Below are 9,186 nucleotides of genomic sequence, written 5' to 3' on the forward strand. Positions count from 1 at the left end.
GCTCTGTGGTTCCTTTTTGTGTCTAGCTGACTACTGTGGGAAATCTTGTAGTTGTGGATAGTCCCCAGTCTGGTTGGTTAACAGACCCTGCATTATGTAGGGGCTGCTGGCCAATTGTGGGTAGGGCTGGCTCATGAGGTAGCTGGCTGCAGCCCCAAATACCTTACGCTAACACTATCTCCAGGACCCCCAGGACCCTGCAGCAAGAGACCCTGGAATCTGACTCTGTCCACCAGTAGCCAGCATTATCCCCAGGTACACCCTGGGCCCCAGACTGACCATGAGCAGACAGACACAAGCTCCAAGCCACCTAGGACCCCTTAGCTGACCACCCTGGGATCCAGCCATACTCAGCATTGGGCTGACATCAGCTTTCAACACCCCAGACTGTAGCTTACTGTATCAGGACCTGGCTCCACCCACCAGCAGGACAACACTAGATCTGGGACTCCTAGCTCTGCAATCAACCACCCTAGAACTCAGCCCTGCCCAACAGTGGGTCAGCACTTGCCTTGTTTGCAGGGCCTGGGGATCCCGGATTTGCTATCAGTCCCACTGGTGAGTGGGCACTGGGTTTGTACAGCTGGCTGTGGGGCTCCAAGGGGTCCTGTGGCTAGTGTCAGTGCACTAGTGTGTGGGGCTGGGTCATGGGCCCTCTGGTGGACAGGGCTAGGTTTGGGGTGGCTGTGGGCTCAGGGTTCTTAAGGCACCTGGCCTAATGGTGGAAGGAACTGTGTCCTCTCTTGGATAACTGCTTGGTCTGAAGCTTCCAGTACTGGTGCCACCAGCCATGGCTGGTGGGCAGGACTAGGTCCCACAGCTAATGAGCCAGAGTGAGGATTCCAAATTGGTGCTTGCCAGCACCAGCATCCTCATGTTAGAATGAGCTCCCCAAAATGGCTGCTGTAAGTGTCTATGTCCTCAGGGTGAGCTCCAGTTGCTTCCTAAGCCTCTCCAAGTTCATTAGGTGGTTTGACCCAGGATCCTTTCAAATTATTGCATCTCTCTTGGGTCCCAGATCATATGAGATTTTGTGTGTGCTCTTTAGGAGTGGATTCTCTTTCCCTCAGCTCTCTGGATGTCCCAAAAGTAAACCCAGTGGCTTTCAAAGCCAAAGTTCTCTGGTCTTATCTCCTGATTCAGGATCCCCAGTTTGGGTAGCCCAATGTGGCACTTGGACCCCTTACTCCTTGGGGAAAACTTCTACAATTGTAATTATCCTCCTGTTTGTAGGTCACCCACCTGAGGTTATGGGTCTTGACTATACTGCATCTCTGTCCTTCTTACCTGTCTTGTGGTTTCTTCTTTATTTCTTTAGTTATGGAATATCTTTTCTGCCAGTCTTCTGGACTTCCTCATCAATTGTTGCTCTGTAAATAGTTGTAATTTTGGTGTGCCTATGGGAGGAGGTGAGCTTAGGGTCTTCCTACTCTGCCACCCTAGCCACTCCCTGAGGAATTTTTCTATTATGGACATTTTCCTTTTATGTTATGGGTCTCTGGATCTTATATAAACCATCTCTTTTAGATGTTTTTTCTGATACTGTTTTTGCTTGAGAAAGGTTGGGCACTCTCTCCTTAATACCAGGTGGAAGTGAAATTGCAGGTTCCTCACTCAGTCTCTATTGATACCCAAGGTTGGGGAGGGGCCTCATTACAGCTGGTCAAAGATGGGATCTTTATTTCATCTCCATAACCACTGTGGTGGATGTGTATATATTATTGCTGTGCAAAGCTGAATGTCCTGACTCTCCAGCAGACAAGCTCTGAAACTACCTACTGTAAAGAGGGAGGGATACTCTATTCCTTCAGGGTGGACATGGAAGTTCAGGTTCTGCATGTTGTTTCCAGTGATACCACGTGAGGGAGAAGATAACTTGTTACTGCCAGGAAGAGGTGAGAACCCTGGCTCCCTACTTGGCCTTTTTGATACTACTCCAACAGTATAGTTGAGTACATCCTCACAAACCCTCAAGGTTGGAAGTTCAGGTTCCCCTCATTGTTTCTGCTGGTGTGGGAAGGGTTGAGATTTTGTTTTTTTCTGAGGTGTTTACAATTAATAGCACTGTTATTATCTAAAAATATTTACTTTTTGCTAAGTTTCTCCTTTACCTAGAGAGAGCAAGCTTTGGTTGGGCTGTTTTTGATTGTGTCTGTTGGTGTTTTTAATTCTCAGCTTTTTCAGCTTAAAGTCTTTGATTTATGAGGTAAAAAGAAAACCCAGGGAACTCACCACTGTGTTGTTCCTTGGATCTTAAGTTTCCTAGCTTCCCTGTCTTCTTCTTTTTCTTTAAGTCTTAAAATATTTTATATACAACGTCCAGGATTTTTAGTTGTATTTAGCAGAAAATGTAGGACAAATGTATGTCTACTTCATTTTTTCAGAAGTGGTAGTTAAGTTTATATTTTAAGACACTTTTTGAAAGACACATTTTCATTTTCCATATCACATTTGTAGGAAAATTTATATCAATTTCAACTACAATAAAAGAAAGCATCTTTATAACACTTTTCTTCTATTGATACTTAGTAATAATGAAGGAGATATGCTTGATTTATCATTCTGGAGAGAGATCGGGTTATATATTTAATGTCTATTGTTTTAGTATGTTTGCCTTGAAATAGGAGGAGAGATTAATCAATCTAGAGAATTAACAATTAGACCTTGCCTTAGTCTATACTATTTGAATAATCAACTTGTTCAGGAAAATTATTAACAAGAGCTACTTAGTAAGCCTTTCAAAATTTAAATGTTTGGAGGCGAAATGTAGAAAAATAGGCCAATCTGGAAAATTGATTACAATTATTTTTAATGTCAGCTTGAAATTTGTTCAAATTTGTGAAAGTAATCAACTGACCTTTGAGAGTTTACTCAAATATACAAAAATACAATTGAAATACATTACAAAATATGGAAAATGTTTTATTTATTGAACTGTTAATATGGGATGGAAAATACCTTCAGGAGTTTTGAACTTTACAATGATCTTCATTTGGCCATGTGTCCCTTCCTTTTATCCTCTGTCACCATTACTGTACTGAAGGATATACAAGAGAATAAAAATATCAACATCAGTTTTTGAAGGATTACCCAGACATGGAAAGGAAGGCACACATATTACTGTTTAAATCAAGCTTTTTTATTTTGAGGTTATTGTATATTCACATGCAGTTGTAAAAGATAATATAGAGAAATTCCATGTACTGTTTACCCAACTTCTCCTAAAGTTGACATCCTTCAAAAACTATAGGACAATATCCCAAGTAGAATATTGGCATTGATACAGTCAAGAAACAGAGCATTTCTATAACCATCCAGATGTCTCATGTTGTCCTTTTATAGTCATATCTGCTTTCTTCTCACTCATTTCTCCTTAACTTCTAACAACCACTAACTTGTTATCCATTTCTATAATTTTGTCATTTCAAGAATATTATTTAAATGGAATTATACTGTATGTAACCTTTAGGGATTTGTTTTTCACTCAGCATAATTCCCCAGAGATTCAGACACATTTTTGTGTTTTTTAATGTTTTTTTCCTGTTTATTGCTGAATAGTATTCCCTGATTTGAATGCACCATAAGATTGTTTAATCATTCTCATATTAAAGAACATCTGGGTTGTTTCCAGGTTTTATTTATTATTAGTAAAGTAACAACTTATTAAACATTAAAGTACAGGTTTTTATGTGAACATAGGTTTTCATTTCTCTTGAATAAATTCCTAGGAGAGATATTTCTGGTGGTTAGCTGTTTACATATCACTACTTACCTATCAGACTGACAAACATAAAAAATATATATATACTGGCAACACCAAATGCTGATGAGGATGTAGAGAAACGAACACTCAACCCTTGCTGATGAAAAGGTAAAAACATATAAGCACTCTAGAAAACACTTTGGAAGTTCCTTCAAAATCACAAATCAATTTTTGGTCAACTTTTTGGAGCCCATGACAGGCTCCCAGGTATCTGGAACTGTGGAGTTAAAACAGTCCTTTGGAGAAGCAGTTTCTACACATTTCCTTATTGTTTAGCTCCACACGTAAAAAAAAAATTGAGTACACCTTAATAAATACACACTTACATGCAAATTATTTATATACCCTATGGTTCTAGTACAAAATGTACATTGAAAAATATATACAATATATACATTTTTAAAAATACATAAAAATGAATGTAAATCAAATGTCAAAATTCTAATTTAATTATTTGTGTATTTTTTCACCACACACCGGTGGCTCACCCAACATAGTCCTTAGTGTTATTCCCAAATGTGGAGATAGCCAATTTAGAATCACATAGCATAGCAGCTCAAGTAGAAAATCTATGCATTAGAGTAAATGAAGCATTCCCCTTTTGGTCTCTAGTCCAATTGTCTTCTACAAGGATATTAGAGTGTGAGCATTGAAATCCACAATGGTTGGAGGTTTATTCTTTCATGGAGTTTGGAGAAATCACAAACCTGTAAAAGTCTGAGTCTTCAGCAGCAGCAGTCAAAGAGTTTTGTAATTTATGGAGTATCTCCTGTCACTGTAGTAATATAAGCAGGAATATATTTTAGGTCCAGTATACCCAAAATAAATATTAAGGCTATATTATGGCTAACTCATTGCCCTAAATTATTTTCTGATATATTATTTTTAGAGAAAATTAGTTACCTCTTATGGAGTCTATGGAAGTCAATGACTATTCTATTTAGTACATATTGATCATTTTCTTAAGATCCAGATTAAGAATTATAACAGGTGAGCTGGAGTACTGTTTCATGCCAGAAAGAGATGTTGATACAATATTTTCAAATGGAGAAAGTACTTCTAGCAGAAGAGTAGAAGGTAAGGGAGTTTGGAGGCAGTGAACAGGCAGTCATTTAACCATGACAGTTGGTATTGGTCCCAGGTATCTCTGTGGCAGTCCAGAAGAGGATACTGGGTTAAATAAAGCATATGAAGATAGAAGAATGATTATAAAGTTTATTTATTGTGATAAGCAGGGGTTGTTGACTCAATTATTTTAAGTTAGAGAGGTCAAGTAACCAAAGATCAACCAAAAGGATGGTGAACTGCTGTCAATTATGTGCAGCCAGTTCCCCAGGATGGACTTTTATTAAAATAAGTCAGTCTGAGTGACTTCCAACTTAAAACAATTTTCATATCAAGGCCTCAGTACTTATAAAAGTTTCAGAAGGAACTAATCCTTCACTTTGGGGAAGAGTTCAAAGTGTCTTTGCTCAATAGACATGATGATTTTGTATTTCTATAGAACCATAATGAGCAGAAAATGGCTTCAGTGTTTTGTTTTGTTTTGTTTTTGTTTTTGTATTTCCAAGCATATTAGAGGAATGGGCAATCAGTTTCATAACTGAGTTAAGAGAGCCCGAAGGAATATGCCTACTATTTCTTCGCAAAATTGGAAACAAAAACAAAAAGAACAATAAAGACCTCAACAATAGAGCTCCCTGACCTAGTGAGAAAAAAAATCTAGTCAAAATTACACCTGAGGCCATCCCTGGTGTAGAAAGGAAAGAAACATTGTCTTAGTTTTCATCATGAATATGGGTTCCATATCAAAATCATTAAATGTTTCACATCCTTCTAGCACTGTTAGAGAAATAGACAAACATTTGCTAAAGTACTAATATTCTCCAAAGAGTGCTTACAGTTGAAATAAAACTTACACAAGAACACAAAATTAAAAGACATGCACCTTAATAGGATAAATCAAGGGATTTGTTACCAGTCTAGATATTGAGCTTGTTAATATTAAATTTAGAAAGAAAAAAGACTCTCTTCAAGGTAACTTATTTATGCAATGACTCAGTATTATGACTTTAGATTCCTTTAAATCAAAACAATCAGGGAATAAATAGTTAACTACATCACTTATGTGAGGTGATGACCATATTAATTGTCTTGATCTTGTTAATCATTCCACAATGTATATGTATATCAAATCATCAAGTTATACACTTTAAATATATACAAATTTTTATGTCAATTATTCCGCAATAAAGTTAGAAAAAAAAGAAAAAAATAATAAAAACACTTAAAGACAGCAGCAACAGGTGTCCCCCAAACATGGAGTCTTGAAACCCAAGTCTTACCAGAATCAGGATGAGGTAGTGGTGGGTTTAGGTGGGGCTATTGGCTATGCCCCTGCTTGTGGCCTATCTGCACATCACCGCCCCTCCTTCCGCCACCCCCAGCTTTCCTCTGTTTTTCACTCATGGAAGTCATCAGGCAATTTTTTTTACCTAAAAGGGACTGAGTATCTTCTACTAAGACTCTGTGGGTGTGGTTTGAAGTCCGGAGATAGTCGTACTTTTATACGGTTTTACAATGTCCAGCTATGATTGGTGCAAGATATGGGAAGTCTGACCCTCAGGTTTCATCGAGTGATTGTCCTCAATTTCCTAGGTTTTGGCTTCAGTGACAAACCAAGACCACATGACTATTCCATATTTGAGAAGGCCAGCATCATGGAGGCGCTTTTGTGGCATCTGGGGTTCCAGAACAGTAGGATCAACTTGTTGTCTTATGCCTGTGGGGATATCTTTACTCAGGAGCTGCTCTATAGGTTCAAGCAGAATAGATCTGGTCAACTTACCATTAACAGTCTCTGTCTGTCAAATGGAGGTATATTTCTTGAAGCTCACCTTCTTCTCCTTCTCCAAAACCTTCTCAAAGATGGAGGCATGCTGTCACCCATCCTCACGTGACTGATGAATTTTGTATTCTCTTGAGGTCTCTCCTCAGATTTGGGGCTGTACACCTGACCCTCTGAGAGTGAGAATGAGCTGTGGGACATGTGAGCAGGGATACGCCACAATGACAGGAACTTGGTTATCAACAGTCTTTTGCAGTATATCAATCAGATGAAAAAGTTTAGAAGACACTGGGTGAGAGCTCTTGTCATTGTATCTATTCCCATTCATTTTATCTAAGGGCCATTGGATCTGGTAAATTCCTATCCAGAGTTTTTGGAGCTGTACAGGAAAATGCTGCCACAGTCCACAGTGTCATTCTGGATGACCACATTAGCCACTATCCACAGCTAGAGGATCCCATGGGCTTCTTGGATACATATATGGGCTTCATCAACTCTTTCTGAGCTGGAAAGAGTAACTTCCCTGTATTACCTCCCCTATTCCCTTATCTGTTGTGTATTCCACTTAGGAAGAAATGCCACAAAAATCTCCTGGTTACCAAACACTATTCTCTCACAAAAGTCCACCTGACTCACACTGGTGAACAGCATATACTAAAAGGCTAGCAGAAACTCTACGGGTGACCTAATAGTTCACCTCCCATTCCTTTGACATCTGATCAGGTGTGACATCTGATCAGGCCTTTGTCTTTGTGTTATTAGGAAATTCTGATGGGCATACTACTCACCGATACAGAAAGACAAACAGACATTCTTTTGCATAAAAGTCTTTGAAACACTTCTATGGACTTTTCTGAAATATTATATTTAGAAATGCTCATTTCTGGCCCAACCCTGATTGAAATTACGTGTAGTAAAGAATAAGGAAGTGCCACCTTAACCTTGCCTAGAATGGCTTTAAGTTCTCTAAGCAATACAACTTTAACTGAGAGCAAGTCTCCCTTGTCATAACTTTGGATTTAGTTTCATTAGCTTCTTCTAATTGAAGACATTTTGTTAGATTTTGATTTTAATAAAGCAGTATTCTAAGTATACTTTAAGACTATGATTTACCTACATGTATTTTACATATATATATATTTTTTCTTTTATAAGGATACTAACCAGCAGACACTTACTCTGGCAGAGTAGTTTAATGTTATTAAACATGTTTTATTTCTGAATAAATTGAACTAAATCCAAAATATTTACATAATTTCCTAAAACCACAGGACATTAAGGACAGTAGGATCTGTGTTGGAGATTTACCATTATTTGCTATTAGAACTGGTCTTTCCAACTAATAACAGTTGGACTCTTCATACCTCAGTGCTTAGAAGCATGTCTCTCCTGAGCTAGAGTGGAGAGGAAGGGAACATTGTATAGTCCAAGTTAGCAGGCTGAATATAGGCTGATTGCTTAACTTCTCTTTGGTTGCCACAGAGAGAGTTCCTCACGTAACTCAGCAACTCCTGTACTTCACAGACAGGAAAGTTCCAGAAATTTTAAGAACAAAGTCTGAAAGGTATATGATCAAGTGGTGCTGAATACTTTTATTTTTTAAGCCACAGTTTCGTTGTCTTAGTTAAAACAGGATTATTAAGTGATTATTTACATTTTTTAATTAGTAACTTCCAGCATAATGACTGAAACGGGAATAAGTGTTTATTTTTATTAATAAAAATGAATTTTGACCAAAAAAGATACCAGCAACAGCAAAAATACAATAAAACATGTATTTGTGAACATGCTCAAAAATGAGACAAATCAAAGCTCAGGAGGGCACATGTAAAAGGACATTTATTGTTCTTGGAAAACACAAAGGAAATAACTAATGGAGATGCTTTTTTTATAATAACTATAAACTGACAACATATAAAATTATGATATATCTATGTATAACATAGATATAATATGTATAATGTTATATACAGATATGTGGATAGATAGAGATATAGATGTAGATCTCGCTATGTGCCAAAGAGATGGCAGGTTTTCACAAGTAAAGGAGTAGAATTTCTGTTTTAGGGGATAAGGAAGAGCAATTGTCACAGAAAAGGAGGTGCCAGACAGTATTTAGGAGACATAGTAGTTAAATTTCTTAGTATAACTCTGACAACATTTATAGTTTTCATGAAAATAACCAATATATCTATTAAGAATGATCGGAATACAGCGAAGTGAGAGAACTCAAAGAGCAGTAACAAGTTAATTTATTTAAACTCATTAGTTTAGCTGAAATGTTTAAGGTATCAACTACATGGTGACCCAGAACAATGCCTTTTATAAGTATTTAATTATAAATACCCAATAGTGATATTTTGCATATCTCTGTTGCTGCATCATGACATTGACCGTCAGTGACTTCTTTAGCACTGGAAATAGGGTTATTAGAGCATTTAAAACTATTCAGACTAGAGAACCAATTCTAGGATTCTAGAAAGCCCAGAAAAAATCCAGAAAGCTCATCTGTAAGATTCTGTTCTTTTAGAACAAGTCCTGCTACCGAAATATGTATCAGTTACAGTTCTCCAAA

At 37.6% G+C, this 9,186-nt stretch overlaps 1 pseudogene across 1 annotated transcript; it reads left to right on the forward strand.

Moving 5' to 3' along the window:
- Positions 1-896: 896 nt before the first annotated feature.
- On the forward strand, positions 897-7,115 carry LOC309974600 (mesoderm-specific transcript homolog protein-like; annotated as a pseudogene). The gene is made up of 3 exons: positions 897-905; positions 6,128-6,719; positions 6,840-7,115. The product of its transcript is annotated as a mesoderm-specific transcript homolog protein-like (transcript).
- Positions 7,116-9,186: the final 2,071 nt, after the last annotated feature.

The sequence above is a fragment of the Leucopleurus acutus genome (assembly GCF_964270905.1).
Source record: "Leucopleurus acutus genome assembly, chromosome: 18".
Classification (NCBI taxonomy): Eukaryota; Metazoa; Chordata; class Mammalia; order Artiodactyla; family Delphinidae; genus Leucopleurus; species Leucopleurus acutus.